We start from the raw sequence: 21,125 nt of genomic DNA, 5'->3' as shown, positions 1-21,125 counted from the left end.
AATAAGTGTATACCGTTATACCATTATGTTTATTATGTTTTGGTGCATTATAAAATAAATAATTTCAATAAAATTAAAATAATCAGTTATAACTGTTACAAGAATCGTATATATTTAGGTAAGTGAATTAAAGGTGTAATACCTAGGTAAAATATAGCATAATAAATTAAAAGGATAAGTTAAGAATTATGTATAAGGATTAGAAGCTGAAAAAACGTAATAACGTAACCTACGTAACCAGCTACATCTATCTAGTTACCTACAACACCACGGTTAACATGTATCTATTATACTTATACTAACATTAAATTGTACAGATTTTCCTAACGAGATGTTCGCTAGAAAAAATGAATAACTGTAAACCACGGCGTTTAAGTATAAGTAATATGTGTGCGTATACGGTGGCCGGATGTTTTCTGATTTTTATTGAAATGAAATGAAGTGATTACATTATATACAATATAATATATAATATATATTATTTTCAACCCGAATAACGGTACAACGTAATACTATCGTACCTAAACACCATACGCATACGCACGCCGCGCATAATATCCATAACATCTGCGCGCGGTTAGTAAACAACAAAAATATTACGAGAGCGGAGCGGCGCGCGGGGTGGGCTCGCATTTCCATAATAGGAACGGTGAAAGAAGAAGAAAAAATAACCCGAGTTGAAGCCAACACAATGACTACACGCGGGTAGGCATATATACCGGGTTGGCTGCCGCACGTAACGGGTATTATATGTACTGTATAAATACTTAAAATCCGTATACATATAGTCAGGTGCAGGTGGTCCCGGCAGTCGACCCGCACATGTGCTGTATGAGCGGGATCTTCAGACTCGCGCAGTAACGGGATCGATCGCCCGTCGAGGGGGGTGCTCGCTCCTTCCTGCTCGTCGATAGGTTCGGTGGTATACGCATAATAATAATAACGATGGGTATCCCTTCAAGTTAGGTCATGATTGTGTCGTGGAACGGCAGGTTCAACAGGTATATACAGCGCATCGACGCACGCCTAACACACACACACATATATTATTACCTATTATATTATATATTATTTATTTATTAATAATATTGGGACGTACCTGTATTATATACGAATTTACTCTCGAGACGAGTTTCATTGTGCGACGCGGGGGCGAAGACGGCTTAAAATATATCGTTTCGTTGGAATCTCCAAAGACACTCGTACGGTATAGGTACGCGTGCATTTCCTTAAACACGCCGCAGTGGTGTGTGTGATAGGTACACGGGAGGCGGCTTCTTGCCTCCGGCACAATACATCTCCCGAATACGGTGCATACAATGCAGTACCTATAATAAGTTTATAGGTGCTATACTACGTAGGTATATATTATTATATTATGTAGATGGGCATGGGTATACGTGAAACGTATTGTTCGCACCACGCATACAGACGTGGTAACAATATGAATCTAATATTTATGGAGGTCGCCGTCCGATTGTGATTTTACTTCCTCTTAAAGCATCCAATACTACGATATATATTATTATTATTACAACATTTACTGCGGTGTGTGAAACGTGAACGTACCGGAAGATTTAGTGGTTTGTATACTTTTTTTTAAATAATCTATTGTATATACCATAGGTACGCGCGTAACCGATTTTAAACGATTCGGTGACAACATTTTAAAATGTGTGTATTGTATTCCCAATATTATTGTACTGATGAAGACTAGTGTGAATAGAGTCCACGTGCGTAGATATTATTGATTCAGATAAATCGTTGATTTTAAGTAATAAAATACTTTTAGTTGTTTCGACGAACAAAAGAAAAATTATAAAATATTTTTACCTATTATTGTGCGAAATATTTTTTTTTATTTACCTCAAGAAAATCCTATGTATAATAATATATAAATTTGTTTTAGCGATCATATCAATTTAAAAATTATCTACAACCGGTTGTACGGCATAGCTCAGCATTACTCAATAAACTGGTTTTGGTCAAAATCGATAAAAGACATATTTAGCGTATATTGCATACTATTTGAAGTCTGCTTATGTAGTATGATCCGTATTTTGCATTAGTGTGTTGGTCAATGACCTAGACATGTTTATTGGACAATTTTAACTTTCCTTGGTTTAAAAAAAAATGAATTTACATTTATCGAAACTACTCGTTACTGAGAGCAAATTATTTTCAGATACAATATAACTAGTATACTTGTCATACGTATACATTTTATTTTTATAAAAGTAATTCCAAAACAGGAAATATACCATTTTTAATGTTATATTAATCTATTTATTCTAACTGCTCTAAATAAATTATCAAAATTGATACTTTGACGGTCATAAAAAATGTTAAGATCTTTTTTTAAAATTTAGAACAATTTAGAAAATTCAATTTTAAACTATATTTTATTATTTAAAATATTGTGTTTTATTTAATTCATCACAGAGAAAGTAAAAAATTAAAATAAATTAATTGAAATAATTGAATCCATTAATATATTCAATAATTTCTTTATAAATAGTTATAAAAATGTATTCAATATCAATATTATTGATGTTATTCTATTATTGCACTTATTATCTGCAGTGCTGTAAGTCACGTGTGTGAGTGTATTTAGATTAACAAAAATAATATATTCTTTAAAGGTAGGGCACCCCAATAATATATTGTTGTTAACTGCATGCCTGGAACGCAACAAAAAGGCACCTATAAAACATGTTTACTTTTTTCAAAAAATCAATTTAATACCTACAAAATAAAAGTACCGCAAAAGATAACAGGATTTAACACTATTAACTAAAAGGATCATAAACCGCATCGGATGTAAATATGTAATACATGTTGGTTGTAAAATCAATCATCTTCAGTACCATTATAAAATATACCAACATAAATAGCTAATCAATAGTTCCTATTTTGTTTATTTTAAATTAAATCATAAATAATAACAGTATTACAAAACTGTTCATAGATTGAATTTTATAATAATTGATTGAGAGTTTGCGTCAAATATGTTTTAGAGGCTTCGTCATTGAATAATATGCGAAATGAATAAATTAATAGTTAACCTTATAGCACCTAAGTGCATATTTCATACAGTATTTATTGTGTTTTATATTTTATTTTATTTTTTAGAGATCAACATCTTTAATAGGTATTTGTGGTTTATTGTAATACTATTATTACACTATCAAAAAATTATAAATTATTATTATTGTATATTATGTGTAACTACAAAATATGTAGGAACGTCGTACTTTGCTCCAATTTATAATAGTTCGTCGGCCGCGCTTTAGTATAATATAATATTTGTGTAATATAAAAAGTGTTAAATTTATTAAAAGTTCTGTTCTAGTTATTTGGTTATTTGACTGAATAATAAATAATATGTAATATATTATTCAATAGTTATTTGTCAGAAATTAGATTATAAAAATAATAATATAAACGTGGGTATACCTATAATACATACCTATACCTATACATTATATATATAATATATATATAAATTTAAAATTTAAATAAATAGTTAATACATTATGGATAACTATAAACAAACATAATAATATTTGTTATGATTATAATTTATGATCTAAAACAGACAGAAATATTATAAGTTTTTATATAATAAATGTCAATATTTGAATAATAGATTTCATCATATAATTATTTTTACTTGTACCGTTCACTCAGTATATTCAATTATTTTATATTATTTGGTCATTCTTCATTAATAATTATAATATAATAACTTAATTTAAAATGTATTCATAACTGTTCATAAAATGTTAAATGTTTACGAAATAATAAATAATAATCAAATACAATTTATACATACAAATATGGATACAATAAGCTTTAAGAAAATTAAGAACAGAATTTTCGGTTATTATAGATTTAATTCATACAACACAAAAATATAACAACCATGATGATTTTTTTATACTAAGAATAAGATTGTATAGCATAGACAATGTTCTTAGTTCTAATTGTGTGATGAATTATGATACGTAATAAGAAACATTAATTAGGTTTCAATAAACCTACAACAGTCAACAAAAATTACTGAATAATATTAAACTATACTACTATAAATATAAACAACCAACAATGTCACTAAGATAATCTCAAATTGATTACGAAGGAATATGTAAGATAAAAGTATTAAATTATTATTAGGTATAATATTATAGAAAATAAATTAAATGAATAATAAATACAACTTTATTACATTTTTCATCTTACCCGTAATAAATATTATATTTTAAAGTTGAAAAATTGAAATGATCACATTTATAAAAAAACAAATAAACAATATTTTGTGAATTTGATATCATCATGTATAAAAACGTTTGCCCAATCTAAAAAAAGAATACATTTTGTGTTTCCAATTTCTAATCAATAAAATAAAAATAACTATATATAAAACTTTTATAAAGTACTTCTACTCGGAAACGTGACCGTATACTAATATACAAAGTACAAACATAATACACTTAAAAAAAAATTGGTCAAAACCTATAAAAATAAACTGATTTAATTATAACCTATTTATGTGTTGAATGTAGTTGAGGACTATAAAAATTCGGTATTTAATATTTATTTACCTACTATTATACAATTTAAAATTGAAATTATAACCACCTAATAATTATTAAAGCATAATATTATGTGTTTTAACACTCATACTTATACTTTTAAGGTGCAATTATTATACAAGATGCAAATTAGTTTTATCTTTTGTAATGTATGAATGATTTTTAATTTTAATCAACAAACCAATATATTTAGGAGGTTCTTAGAAATATAAAAAATATCTTTTTCTTATTTAAATATTACTAACAAGTTTCACAAAATATTCTCTAGAAAAATTTTTGCTTCAGTAATTTGCATTCACTAATAACTACCAAATTAATAACTGTTTTCAAAAATTGTTATCAAAATTTTTTTATGTATAGGTATTAAAACAACAATCATGCTATAGTGCTATAATGCCTATACTAATTATAATATTAATAACATTAAAATAATACCAATCTTAACTTGTTTTTGTATATTGTATAATAATCAATTGGAATAAATGTGAATTGGTATATTATATAAATATCATGTCAATTTATTTTTTAGGTAATATAATGGAAAAAAAGAACTAAACGTTTCAAATATTATATACCTAGTATTCTAGTATCAATAAAATACTAGATTTATAATATGCAAAATAAAATTTACGATTCATGCATTTGATCAAACTCGTTTGTATAATTTATCACTATAATATTTTCAACACGTGAATGAAATTATATTTGAATTTTGAATCACTATTAGAATTAGAATACACAAAGATCTATAAATGTATTCAATACAATATATTTAAAAAATATTAAGTAGTATTAAGTAGTAATATTATAGTTTTACTGTAAATTATATCTTAGTTATGTTATATTGCATTGAATATGCTGTTTATTATATTAAAATAAGCCTCATGTAAAATAATATACAATTAATCTTTAATAAAAATATAATAAAATTCAAGTTTAAGGAAATTATTTATCTGACCCTTATCCTTTCCTTTCATTGGAAATCTGATCATGATCCAAAACATCATTGTGAAATATTCATAAAATATTTAATAATTTTGATAACATGCTAGTAGGTACCTATACTTATTATATAATAATAGTAATAATAAATCAGTAGTAGTACGTTATAAATAAGGTCAATACGCGTTGATTAAAACTATATGTATGTATTGAAATAGTAAACTGAAAATGTTCTATTATTATTCCTAGTGCCGATAAAACTTTTTTTTATCCTTGAACTTCGAATTATTGAAAGATGACTGTATTATAATTTATTACTTATAAATTACACTAATCATATACAGTATAATCTATTATAAAATTTATGAACTTGATTCACTTATACAGATTATATTGATGGAACAAAATATTCTGTTGTTATTCTGAAGATTTGCGTACTTATAATTATTATTTTTTATTTTTTAAACTTATAGATAATTATAATGTTCTCAATCATAAATTTACAATATACCCATTTGTAATTTAATTTTTGAGCTATCTGAAGATAATACAGTTGTATACCTATTATTTATTTAAATAAAATAAATGTTTTTTTTTTTTTATGTAATATGATTATTTTGTTTACATAATTATCAACAATGTTTCAATATAAAACACATTTATAGTTTATTATATATTACCTAAATCCTTGAATATTCTTCCTTATTATTATTATTTTTTTTTAATTTCAATGTTGCATTGTAAAGTTTTTAATAATAATAAAAAAAAAAAGTTATAATAAAAATTACTATAGAGATAAACATTGTACAATAAAGTACAATGTGCACGGAGGAAACAGAAGAAACAGGAATATAGTTGTTATATATTGTGTATATTTCAGTTATTTTTTTAATTATTATTAAAATATAGAAAATAAATTTTAATAATTGTTATTTCAGTATCTATATAGTATTGCAACATTTTAAAACAATAAACAACAATCGTTACTTTTCATACAATTTCATCAACTGCATATAATTTTATTGAAATAGTAGTTTAATTATCTAAGGTAATAATAACGTTATTTAAAATAATTTGTTTTAACAACGCATATCTAATAAAGTAATAAATGTGTAATATGCATAATAAATTTTATACAAATTACTTGCGAATTACTCATTCACAACTTGTTCTAAATTGGCGAGAAAAAAGTTTAATTTGGGATCTTGATTGTAAAGTTATAAAACAGTGATTAAATAAAAATTTAAACCAAAATTAATTCTATTAATGCTTTTCATAGATAAAAACAGGGAAATTAGATGACCGCTTTGCTGTATAGTACGTCTTTGGAGAGTATTTTTACCCGAAAGTATATTTTATGATAGGTTTACTTGTATTGATTATATTTATATTAAAATAATTTATTTGACCATTAGTATAATACGGTAGGCTGAATTAATTTTTGCCAAAAACAGTATAAGGTCTCTAGGTGTATAAGTATAAAATATAATAATATAAAGTTTCCACTAGTAATGTTTGAATTACAACAATATTGTTATGCTTCGTTTAAATATTTGATTTCATCCAAATTTTAACTTCAAATGTGTATTGAAATAATATTTATAAATTTTTAATGTTTTTGATATCAATGTGAATTATTTAAGGATAAGAAGGACTTTGCGTCAAATTTCTAAACCTTAGTTATAAAAATTAAATATTTAATAATTTTTTAGTTACGAAATAATTTACAAATAATTCTTGATTTTTACGAATTTTGACAAAGTTTAAATATTTAATTTCATCCAAATTTTAACTTCAAATGTTTATAAGAAATAATTTTTATCTTTTAATTTTCTGTGTATCTTTAGTATTTTTAAATCGTCACAATAACGACTTATGAGGAATAATGAAATAAATTTCTAAGTTTTTTAATTGAACAAAAAATGTTAATCATTATTTATAAAAGAAAGAAAAATCGAAAATTTTCAATATATTTGAAAATACTAATTTAAAATTTGTTGAAAATTTTTTATAGGTACCTATTACGGTTATTTATTTTTATGATACACCAAAAAAAAAAACAAAATTAAAATTAAGGAGAACAGCCTATTTTTCTTTAGCCTTTTTTTTGTATCCATTTTCAAAAGTCATGAGAGTTTCAAAAAATTTTTTTAAGGAATGGTGGGCAAAATTAATTGAAAAATAAATAAAGATATTTTATATACATTTTATTTATAGTGCCTTATTATGTTTCGTCATTATTATATTAGATTATTACAATCAGGTGTTATTTTTATCGTACCACTCAAACTACGATAAGATAAAATAACCCAGTTATTATTAAAGAGAGTTTTATCAAAAATTTAAGTATTCTGTATGACTGTGTCTACTAAATTGATGCGTAACAGTCAACAGATAATGTTTGAATAAGCAAATTTAAAACTATAGAGGGGGAAAGTGCCCCGTCTTATTGCTCACCATTTAGGGACGCCCATGTTCAAAGTTAAAGATCAAAGCATTTTTCTACTAAGTATACATAATGAAGTGAACAATTCAAGTACCTACAAAGTAAAAAAGACCAAACTAGTAAAAAATATTACGGCAAAAATAAAGAACTGAAAGAACAATATTATCAAATTGTTAAATAAAAATATACATAAATAATATAAAAATTTTAAAATATAAACAAAATATTGGATAGAATAAAAATTAAAGTATAAAAAAACTCCCATTTACGTATTAGAAGTTTGAACAACTTTAATAAAATATAAACGTTGCCGAGCGCCGACCAACATCGAAATATAAACTACAGAGATTTATAAGTTTTTAGCCTTTTTTAACCCAACACAAGTACCATTATTAATATTAAAAATACATGGTATTATATACTATTGTAATACTTATAATAACTTTTTAATCTAAAAATTTAATCATTTTATGAAAATAAATATAATCGAATTTACAATGACCCTTTTTGAATAAATATTTACAAACGAAATAAACATTCATAAAGACGTGTTACATAAATGTATTATAATATAATAGGTACCTATACAATCAAATAATAAATTATATACTCATACATACAACGTGTATGATTAAAATACAATTGTAAGGTATTATTCATGTAGGTACGTCTTGCGTCACTTAATAAAAATATTAATAAAATATTATACTCAAAATCTATGATTTTTTTTTATTACTATAATTATGCATTACATAAACTAGTATCGTTAATTTTTATTATCAATAACAACAGAACAACGTATTGATAAATTATAAATGTTATAGATGTTATAGCCAATTAAGGATAAAGAAATATCTCATATTGTAGTATACTTTTTGATTTCAAAAAAATATAATAGTTTTTTTTTTTTTTACTTTTATTCCCAAAGTTTCAATTTAAGACATTAGATTTAATTGTGTGATGTTAGTTTTGTTTAAAATCCTGTAGATCTTATCTTAAAATGTAAATGTTATATCTCATTAGTGAGGATAAAAAGTTTATATGTACTATGCAGAGTACATAATATCTTATTTTTCATTATTTGTATCATATCAATATGAAATAATTATACAGCCAAACAAAAATATATCATAAATAATAAATTATATGTTATAACTATGGTTGTGCGCTATAATGCGTAAAATATCTCGAGACTACAGTGCATACGTTTTATTATAACCATAATCGTACGAAAGAGATAGTCAAAGACCAGGGTTAGCTGTTGATTATTCTGTGAAATTTTTTGTTTTTAATTTACACGATTAAAATAGTTATTAAGTATATAATAATAAAAGAGTCGTATAAGTTATAAAATATTATTAAATATACTAAATTATAACTGTTAACGTTTGATTAAAAAAAAAATATATATCAATTATAAATCATAATATATCTTGGATAGGTAATTTCTAATTTACCATTTATCCTTGGTATTGGAGCTTGAATATACAATAGTATAATATTATATACCTAGTGAATACTTTTATATTTATAATATTATAATTCATTATTGTATACATTTGTTTTATAGTATTAAAGGTTTTTTATTTATGTGAAATATTAAAAATTGCAGTGATTATCGTATATAGGTATACTATGTTTATATTATATGAGTTTGATAGCATATGAAAGGATAATGAAAAGTGATTAAAATATGTTCGTCGTCCCTTTCCAAAAGTTTTTAGAACAGAATTTACGCTAATGCTTAGGCTTATTATCTATATAGCTATATTGACTACTCTGTAAACATTGCCTGTGCATACTAATACATTTAACTATGTAGGTATAATAAATTATGTATTAGGTATTGATAAGTTAAAATAATACAGTAGATATACCTATACCCAAATTGTAATGAATTTACAGTGAATGTAAATTAAGTGCAATGGTTGGTGACTTGTTGAAGAGACCAATCTGTTGATGGAACTTTAGACAGTTGAAAATTGAATTTTTATATTTAAAAAATAAATTGGGTTTTAGAAGGTCTAAAAAATTATTTCTATAAATATATAAAGAATATGTCAAATTTGAAAAGCTATTAGGAATTCCCGAATGCAATATGTCAACGCAACATACATAAATAATAAGCTAATATTAAATTAGGTATTAGGTATGAATTCAATTTAATAATTTGAATTCATTATAATTTAACTATGAAATAAAAGCATTTTAGATTTTTAACTTTAAATTTAATCTATTTCCCCTTTTTATTTTGTTTTAGTTATATTATATTTCAAGACATTAATATGTTACACGCAGCTCTCAATCAATTTTATTATATATTTTATACATTAATAATATATTCTAGATTATTCTAAACGTACGAACCATATGATACATATAAATAATTGAAGACCATAACAATTTCAATCCAAGAAATCATAATATCACTAGAAAGCCAATTACTTTAAGTATATAGAACAATCATAATCAAGGAAAAGCACACACTGCGAGCGTGCTACGAAATAATCCTAATTACTATACGTTACGTAAATGAAATAAAACCAATAAAAATTAATCATATTATAATTTAATATATTTAGCCTAATAAAATTCAATATGTTCAAATTCTATGAGTAAAGTGCTTATAGTATAGTTAGTATATAGGTAAATGCAGCACTCGCTGTTGTTGCAGTTATAGTCTCATATACAGAGTGATTCTTTTAATAATTAATACTTGTATTTTTTTTAATATTAGCTTATTTTTATAATTTTATATTTATAAGATACATAAAATGGTATACGCGATTCTAAAAATGTTTGTGTTTCAATCTTATTTTCCGTAATACAAAAAGGATGCAAAATTTGATTCGTGATCGTGAGCGCGTATCTGCTTCAAAAACTCAAATTTCACTGGGTAACTTTTATTTACCTATTGCTATTCCGCGTTCCTTTTAAGTTTTCAAAAATGATGGATGCTGAGTATTGAAATAATTGCGCTGTATAGTTTAAAACATAAATATACTTATATTCAATCAGTACCGAAACTAGTGATGTAAGCTTATAATATGACGGATGAACAAGTGCAGGTGGTTGATGAGATTTGATATCCTCCCTTGACCTTTTTTCCCGTTATGTGCCTTATATTGGAATTATCAATGTCTGTTACATTTTTATTAGAAAAAAAATACGGTATACATCGCAGTACTTATAAATTTCTATTTCCGGACATCTCCCATGCATGAATAAAATAATCTCTTTATATAACGGAATTTACCTATTGTAAATAATATATCGGAAACATAAAAAACTTGTACGTTTTACTCTCCCAATTCTTGCAGTAGGTGTAGGAACAATGAACACATTTTCATTCCTCTTACGAAAATGTAGTTCGATGTAATAAACGTCAGCGCAACAAATATAATATGATACAATATGTTTTATTAATCCGCTTCTCGTTAAATAACAAAATAATGTGGCATAATAGTGTAGGTTTGGTCTTGAAGTAACAATCGTGTCTCCGAATTTGGCAATAGCATAAGGTTATTGCGTGACACAACATATATATATAATAAATAAAAACGATATTAGAAATATTAATTTATTTGATTATATGTCAAGATTATAATAGATATAGAATATATTAAACTACATGGAAAGTATTAATACAAATAGCACATTTTTCGGTATAATATAATACTTCAAATATATTTTTATTTTTAAGGAGTCAAATATATTACGAAACCACTGTGACCCAGGCAACGGTCACAAACAAAAATGATTAAACGTCCAAATAACATAATGTCATAATATAATATAGGTATATATAATAGCATGTATGATGACGCAAAAAGTATTTTTTTTTTTCATAAATAATAAACAATTTTTTTTATTTCCTGGAATAGTTATTATTTATAATAATTCGTGAAGAAATATAACATTTCCAATTCAAACTATTCCTAGTAAGCATCTTACGAAGTAGGTGTGAGTTTTAAAGAATCATTCGGACGACGACGTAGGTGGACTAATAAAAACGAACGCGCACGCGCTATATCTCATATAGTTGTATAACATATAATATCATTATTACCATTATATTATTATAATATAATAAAAGCTACATAATATTTCGCCAGCGGTTTTTAGTAATAATTACCGTCGTATCATAACATATGTATATTGTATAATAGTAACATGCATTAACGTATGATTTATAACAAGGGCTCGGATATCGTAGGAATTTACATATTTTCTATATGCACTTGATTTACAGCAAACCAAGCTAAAAAATTATTCTAAATAATAACGAATTTAAAAACTAGATTTTAAAATGCATATTTCTGCATATCTAGTAAATTTTAGTGAAAAGCGCATATTTCTTAATTTAATTTGATATATTTTTATGCATATTTAATATTTTATAAGGTACTTATTAAATGTATCCTTTTATACCATTTTATTTAAAGTATGAATTTTCCAATTGTAAAGATTTGTGCAAACTTGCAAAAAGTAATTCTTTTCCACCATAAAAAACGTTTGGTATTTTTGTATTGTCATATTTTTGTTATTGTCTGATATATCGGTAAATGTTGGTATATACTCCATGATGATTCATGACTAATTATTATAGTTTTCTGACCAGGTTTTTATTGCATTTCATTAATATTGTAATAACATTTATTTTCAAAAAAATTAACGATATGTTTCTTGCTTAATAACTATATCAGTAGGAATACATTATTTTATTAATTACTAAGTTAAAATGTTTTTCACGTTTTAGATTTATTATTTGATTGTATACTTTCTTGGTCTTAATTTCTTTAAAAACTAAGCACTAGTTATAAGTAGGTGGGTCACCCTAGCACCACTATGTTTGATAGTATAGTACAATAGAATTATAGTACAATTAATAAAAAAAAAAATTTCATAAAGTGCATTATTTAGTTTTTGTGGTGTTGGTGAACGTTACCCTGGCACCCCAGCGGAAAAATTGATTTTTTAGGTGATAATATTTATAGGTACAAATTTTGAAACTTATTTAGTATAAATTGGTACAAACTATAGTACAATTATGAATTAATAGTTTAAAAAAAAATAGAAAATTAAAACATAGTGGGGCCAGAGTAATCCACCTGTTATAAGTTTATAAATTATAAGTAATACCCATAATATATGCGTGTACTGCCTAACCTCTAATGTATACTGTCTTATTTATATAATATTAGGTATAAGGTATAATATGTTCGATATTTATTTTTTAATATTTTAAAATAATTATTTTTTCTTATAGGTACCACCGCGATAGTAGTGTGCTTCTATTACAAAATATACGTTTCGTGATTAAATTAACTGACCGAATCGACTAGATTTTTTTGTTCGTTCATCGACGTATATTACTGTACCCATATTAAATAATAAATATTATTGTTCTTAACAAAAAATGTCACGATTTCCGGATATAATTTAAGTATAAGTATACCAATTGATGTTCGTAACTGACATTACACTTATAATACACCATATAAATACCAATAATAGTTACCAATTGTCCATTATATTATTATCTATATATAAAGCCTTCATGCACGAAGTATATAATTTGATAATAATGTATTGGTAAACGAAAGAAATATCATGAATAACGAATTAAAGTTGAGACTTGTTATGACTTTACTTAAAAATAGAGAATATCACGCAATGAGAAGTATACGCTGTCATCAAAGCTAAAATACTATGCGTACGTTACTTAGCGATAGCTTGATATAAAGTGAAAAAAGTTAGGAAAACTCGAAAACAACGAAAATTGAAGATGTAGATGAACGGGAAAGTAAGAGAAATTTAGTTGAAGTGTTAAAAAACTTTCAATGTTTGTAAACCAAAAACATAGTACATACAAGTTGTTTATCAGAAAAACCAATAAATAAGTAAATAAACGTTACAGAGTTCTCAAAACGACCCGAAGTGGATGTATGGCCTAGACAGCATATATTTTCAGATACCATCGTATTGATCTCATGTCTATATAGTATATGTATACATAATTTAAAAGTATCTTGTATCGTGTATGGATATAATATTTGATTTGTTCCATAGGATGTTTTATGATAAAAGTAAAAAAGTAAAAAATTGTGTTTTATTTCTATAATATTTTTGCCAATGGCCCGATAATTGCAGTCTGCAAGTTTTGGAACTTTTATTCAAGTATATCGATTGCGTTAATGTTATAGAAAATCTATGACTTATAAATAACCAACTGCCGATAGTTTACACACGCCGTGAATCGATACATATACTATTATACTATTTTATTCGTAAAAATCGCGTCGGCGAATCGCCGCTCATATCGCGGACATCGCTTTATTCACACGGTCGTGTAACGGTGCTCGGCACGATATAAAACACCTCTTCACAACAATAACAACAACAACAACAACAACAATTATATCGTAATAGTACGAGTACAACTAAGCATAGTAGGACGTAGGTATATATAATATTATAATGACAACAATAGCGACGCGCGTATATATAACCTCCGGAGGCGGCTTTGTGTGTACGTCGACGCGGAACACCTGTGCCGATTTCGCGGAGTGAACCACTTTTTGGCGAAAAATCTGTGTTCCGCGCTCGACCTGCAGCAGAAAAACCGTACACACACACACACACACACACACACACACACACACACCGAAATCGGTTGAAAACAAAAACCGACCGATTCGACGGAATAATTTACAACTGCGCAGATGCAGTACGTACAATAATATTATTATATAGGTATGTTATAAAGTACCGGGCGAAAAAAAAAAAAGAAAAAAAAAAGTGTTTGTAGTAGACGAAAATACGGCCATAACGACGGAGCGGGTCGCGGTGCACCGGTAGTCAGCCAGCGTTATACACGCGGTATAACGCTATATCGTTTTTATTTTTATTTTCGGGAGAAGGCGAGCGCGTCGTGGGAGAGTGAACGCGCCCTCCACCGCCGAGTGAGAGGCGTATACCTGCTGCACGCCTCTGGGCAGCAAACCGACGACGGCGATGATGTGCTGCGCGCGTTTGGGGGATAGCGCTCGCGCGCACGCACAATACTTATAATAATAATAATAATGAAGATAATAATATTATTTAGCGGGTCAAGTGCAACCGGTGACGGCGGCGGGAAGGATTGAACGCTGCGGCGGCGGCGGCGGTTCCAGATTTACCGTACGCCGCGGCCGCCGAGAAGCCCCGTTATGAGAGTGGGTCGGACCGGATTACCGTTATTATGTGGCAGCGGCGGCTGCGTCGGTGGGTGGCGGGCGGCGGGCGGCCGCGATCACGACGACGACGACAGTTCCCGTTAGATTCTAGCCCGCGGCCCGTTAGTGAAGAGGAGAGTATACGTATAGTTGATACATTATATTATTATATTATAGTCGACGGCGGTGGACAAGAACGGTACAGCGACAGCAGCATCAGAGATGGCCGCCTACGAGTCTATAATACATAACATATATGTATATATAGTATTATTAACATATGCTTGTCGTTTACGACGAAGAAGACTTTCGTTCGAATAAAATTATTATAATAATATGTTTCGTTCAACGCCGCCGTTCGAATATTTAGTCGTTTTCACCACGACCCCCCCCCCCGGAAATTATATAATATTTGTTGGGTGACAAACCGTAGGTAAAGTGTCCGAATACGACGTCTTAGACGTATGGTTGGTGTACGGGGAGGTAGTTGCGGTGTCCGATGTGAAGTGCACACCCTCGGATTACCTATACTATTTTTTGCGAGTGCGTTTTAAATACGAGTAGTACATTTACGAAATTATAACGATTAATTCTATTCGGCCACAGCAGCGCTAAGTGTAATAATTTTTTACGAAAAACATATAGTTTTAATGTTTTTCAATTAAATTTTGTGTATTCAATAAATGTCAATAATAATATTGTATTGTAATAATATCTGTGTTACAAAAAAATTCAAATTTTGAATTAATATTTACGTGGAATATTGTGTCATGGAATTATTTTGAGGGGATATTTTGTTTTTAGTATACTTTTTCAAAGATATTTTTACATGTCGCCGTAAATAATATACAAGATTCGATTTCCCATAACGCCAAGACTAAAATATTATAAACTATTACACTACACAAATATATTAGCAGGTGAAGATACAATAAATAAATTGAATGAGAGCAAATTTAATTCAAATTTTAATCGTGATATGCTCCTTACATTATAGTCAATAATCTTCAACTAGCGAATGATACAAATATTGTTAAGTTACATTTTCGAATATATTTATTAGTATATTAATAATATTTGTATAGGGTTCGGCCAACTAAAATAAAACAACCATTTACTATAACTAAATTATTTTTTCCTTGTATATTTTATAAAAATAATATTATAATAATATTTTATTGTATTTTTGCTATATTTCAAATACTAAAATCAAGGGTAAAAAAATCTATGAAGTATAATAACGAGCTATATACGCATTCGCAATGCACATAGTACTATAGTGTACTACATAGTCTACATGTACTTGCATTATAATTATTAATTACGTTTACGTGATGATGATAAAACTGTTCGAGATCTATACAGAAACCGTTTGTTTTCGCAGACGTAATAGTGATGTTGATTGAGAAAAATATTAAAAGTATAAAATATATCCTATATGGAATTAACTCCATTTTAAAATTCATATCATGTGAATTTACGAGACAAGCTCAGTCAGTTTTGTCGCACTATCGGTGTCACAGACTCACTATGACACTATATTATGTCTGTATATTATTATAACAAATTATGAGATAATATAATATACGTAACATTATATCCAAATACAGCATGCACCGTAATGCTGTAGGTGTAACGTGTATGATCGTGTAATTTATTTTTTTATGTCTGAAAAGTATCACACTTGTAAACAAATTAATGAATAACCATTTTCATAATGAATATTTTGTTTATATACTTATATGCTCAAAAGACGGGTTTAATACTATGAATCAAATTGCGTATCTAATTGTAACGAGAATTCATTATTTATAAATTTAATAATTTATTATAAAAAATTATATAAATATAATAGTTATCTTATATTTAATTTTTAAGTCAGTTATAACAAAAAGTATTGTTCTTTTTCAAATAACAGTATTAATCATATGCCAAAAATAAAACTTACGTAGGAATGAAAATGGATAAAAATAATTTACTTTAATAATTTAACTTGTTATTATATAATGTATACCATTATAGGTACTTCTTAAATTATTTTAAAATTTATTTTTATTCAAATTATTTAAGAATTAAGAATTAACTTATGAATATTAATACTTGTTTACTTACTATAACTGTATTGTTTACTAGTATACGTTTTACACTAATACATTGTTCAACAAAATAATTTATTAACCTATAGAATGAATATAATATATAGAAATAATTCTGGTGTTTGATACTATTGGTATTATACATTAAATATTTAAAAGAATGTGTTAAAAGAAAATATAGTGCGTAATATGTATTTAAACCAACATATATATAGTTTCTTTTTCTCACGAGTTTATCTTCGAAAATGTGAAAGCATTATGTACCGAAGAGTGAAGGATACCCGAAAACAGTTATTCGATTGTTATGTGAGGTCTTATAATACAAGGACTTCTATGAGGGTCAATCTTAGGCCATGTATTTTCATTATTATCTAACCACTCTAACCTTCGTGGAACACATGATGAATATATAACATAATAGTTTAGCACTCAAAGATGTCAACTCTATCACCACCGCGCAACCTAAACAATATACCTAATGGTCTATGACTAATACCGTAATACTGTTCAAACACTAAAATAAAATAAGTATATGCATATTTAAATTAGGTACAAGAAAAAAAATAGTAACGTCATGTCAAATAAAACTACATATAGTTTTTATTCAAAATTGAGAAACTTTAAGCCCCTTATTTTATTAACGCTTTATGGCTTATGTTAATGTTAGGTATATATAATATGAATTATTATGTTTGTTATTTATATTATGTATATTTTATTGTTATTTATTAATTTTGACATTTTGTTATAGAATAATTTCGTTAAATACAATTTATTCGGAAGTAACCTCCAGTTTATATACTTTATATAGTTTGTTAATTTAATCGTTTATTTAAAAATGTAAATATGAGTATATATGAATAATGAAAATTATTAATTAATATCATAAAATCTCAGAACAATATAAATGTTAACACTTGTAAATGTTGTTATGCCAACCTATTCGTTAAACTTCAAACAAATTCTAAAATCGATTATTTCGTCTTATTTCCCTATAAATCCAACTATGTCAGTATTAAAACAATAAAAATGATACACAATTAACTATTAATAAATCACTATTATATTATAGTCAAATTGTAAATGAATAAATCTCTGACGTTAAAATAATTATTTTATCTTATATCTCATACGCCGGGCATACGAGTATGCTAATAAATATTAACTACAAAATTATATTACATAATATGAAAACGTAATAAACTAATCGTGGGTATATAATGATACTTAATCATTTATACGTCATAATTAATATTTGCACGATTATTCAGTAAAATGAAAACAAATTTAGGAAAATTGTATAAAAATTTATTAATTTAAATATTATTAAAATTTAGAAAACTATATTACACAGAATACACTACAAAATTGTATAATTATTATAGATCGTCAATATACTATAAATATTAAATATTAGTATTTAGTATACAAGAATCACGCGATAAATACTATGTACATTGTACAAACAGGTTTGATTATAATAAAAATTGAATAAAAATTGTTTTATACTTGATATAGGTACTATTGAATATTGATTCTCTATATGATCGAAGCACAACAAATAATGAAATATTATATTAATCAGGATATCTAATAATAAACACTTTTAATATATTATTTATGACGAAATAAAAATGTTTATTATTTTATCTTTAATATTTTATATAATACTATTTAAATACTGCATTTTATGTTAATAAATAGTGCTAGATATCTAAGGAAATTTAAATAACTTTCTGTTATATTATATTATGGTATAACCTAATTTATACCTACTTGGTATTAGATCAAATGCTATGAATATTATGATAAAGCCGAAACCGATTAAAAACTATATTTGCTTTATTAAATAATCCAAAATACATCTTAGGTTTTATGTCATATCGTAAAAAGTGTAATTACTTTACCAAATATAATATATCATTAACTTTTATTATATTGTATTTCTAAGTATAAAAGTCATGTAATTATTAAGTTTTATGCGAAGTAAATGGTCAGATTTCACTATAATATTATACATTATACAATATCTAAACTTAACTACTCCTACTTTTTGATAATTTATTAAGTTATTTTTCGAATTTGCATATATTTTATAAAACAGAGCGCAAGTTCACATTTATGTAGTTTGGATTAGTCATCAAATTGGAAAGAGTTCAAATTTAACTTTTGCGTACTCTATCTATCATATATTATGTTTTAATTTAAACACGCCTATTTTTATATTGATTGTATAAATTCTTTAAATTCAAGATCTTTAGCTAATAGATGAAAGTTCAATGCCGTAGTTATTATTTTTAAATTATAAGAATAATATAATATATATTGTTCAGATGTACCTATTTACTTTTCTTTTTTTTATCAAATTTACATAATTATTAAATTTTTTTTTAAACCACAATGTATTTATATTACTGGTATACAGCTGTTTTCAAATATTTTTGTTCATAGAGTCCTTATATTATAAAAAAAAATCTACAAAGTCTCAAATATTAAAGAATGCTAATAAAATATATATCTCATAACCTACCTCATAATAAGTTATACATAAATGATTTTCTCTTCAGTTTGTTTCTTTAAAACGCATATAAAATAAAATATTTCATTAAATTATTATAAAAAATTTACGAACGAACTCTGATCTAAAATATCGCTTTTGACGATTTTTTGGTGATTATTGATTCAAAAATATTATACTATACTGGTGGTATAGAATATTTTTATAATATGATAACCTGTATTTATATCTACGTACGACGCCTTTTAATAAAATACGCTTAAAAATTCGTTATGAAATCAATAAACAAATATAAACACCAATGACGGAATTTTGTGTATAATTTATGCGATACCGTATGTACAATGAGTGTATAATAATATGTATATGTGAACATACCTACAAACGAAAATATTTTCATTTTTTTTCTCGCGAGTTCCCTTTTTACCGAACGCCTCTCCGTATAATCACCATAACGGTAGTTCGTTTTGGTTTCATGGTAATATATATATTATATACGCGCTTTATTATTTAAGTGGTTTCACTGCCGCGTACGTTTAAGATATACACATTAAGAAAAATGTATCTAGGAAGTAGGAACACATATATTTATATTTAATGCGCAATTTATGATAAATTAGAAGGTATACAATTTAAATCTATATAAAATAAAATAAAGTTTACGGATTTATATCTATTATGTTCGATACACGTTTTATTTTCTACTGATAGATTTTCTATTATGCTTATGATTAAAAATTAAAATTCATCAATAAATTACACTCCGGTGTATACACGTATACGTGTGCTAGAATTCAATTTTTTTAACACAAAAAAAAAATTAATAAATTATTTAAAGAAATTGAGAAGTTTGCATTATAGTAGTCATCGCCATTATTTTGTTTATTTTAATTTTTAATTAGCTTACGTTGTGTACTTGCATTGTATACAACTAGAGCTGAACATCATATACATATCTATATAATTATACGTTTATCTAATAATATTATGTTGTTTAAGACCAAATAAAATGCTATATACTGTTGTAGTGTTTATGATGAGGATGATGAGTATGACAACGAAAAGCACCGGTACAATAAAACAGCGTTCCGGTTTATCGGTAAAACAAATTCGTCCGACGAAGTAAAATAAAATATCCGTTAAAAACGTTATTTTTTAGACTTCCCCTCGATCTCATCCACTGTTAAGAATATTCACGTAGCGTCGCGGTCGTGATTTTGAACTGCATATTATGGTCAATTAAAAAATAATAATAATACCTAATAATAAAAATAAAGCCGCGATCTACTTATAAAACACAAAAACAGTTAT

General features: G+C 26.2%; 1 long non-coding RNA gene across 1 annotated transcript in view; it reads right to left on the bottom strand.

The window, feature by feature from the left end:
- LOC126550032 (uncharacterized) overlaps window positions 1-21,125 on the bottom strand; it is a 35,931-nt gene continuing 14,806 nt past the window's right edge. The window contains exons 2-3 of the long non-coding RNA XR_007604055.1: window positions 1,100-1,328; window positions 1-1,026 (exon numbers count right to left, since the gene is read on the bottom strand). This is a non-coding gene — a long non-coding RNA (uncharacterized LOC126550032). The remainder of the gene's footprint in view (window positions 1,027-1,099; window positions 1,329-21,125) is intronic.

Source organism: Aphis gossypii, chromosome 2, assembly GCF_020184175.1.
Source record: "Aphis gossypii isolate Hap1 chromosome 2, ASM2018417v2, whole genome shotgun sequence".
Taxonomy (NCBI): domain Eukaryota; kingdom Metazoa; phylum Arthropoda; class Insecta; order Hemiptera; family Aphididae; genus Aphis; species Aphis gossypii.
This window is presented reverse-complemented; position numbering and strand designations above follow the sequence as displayed.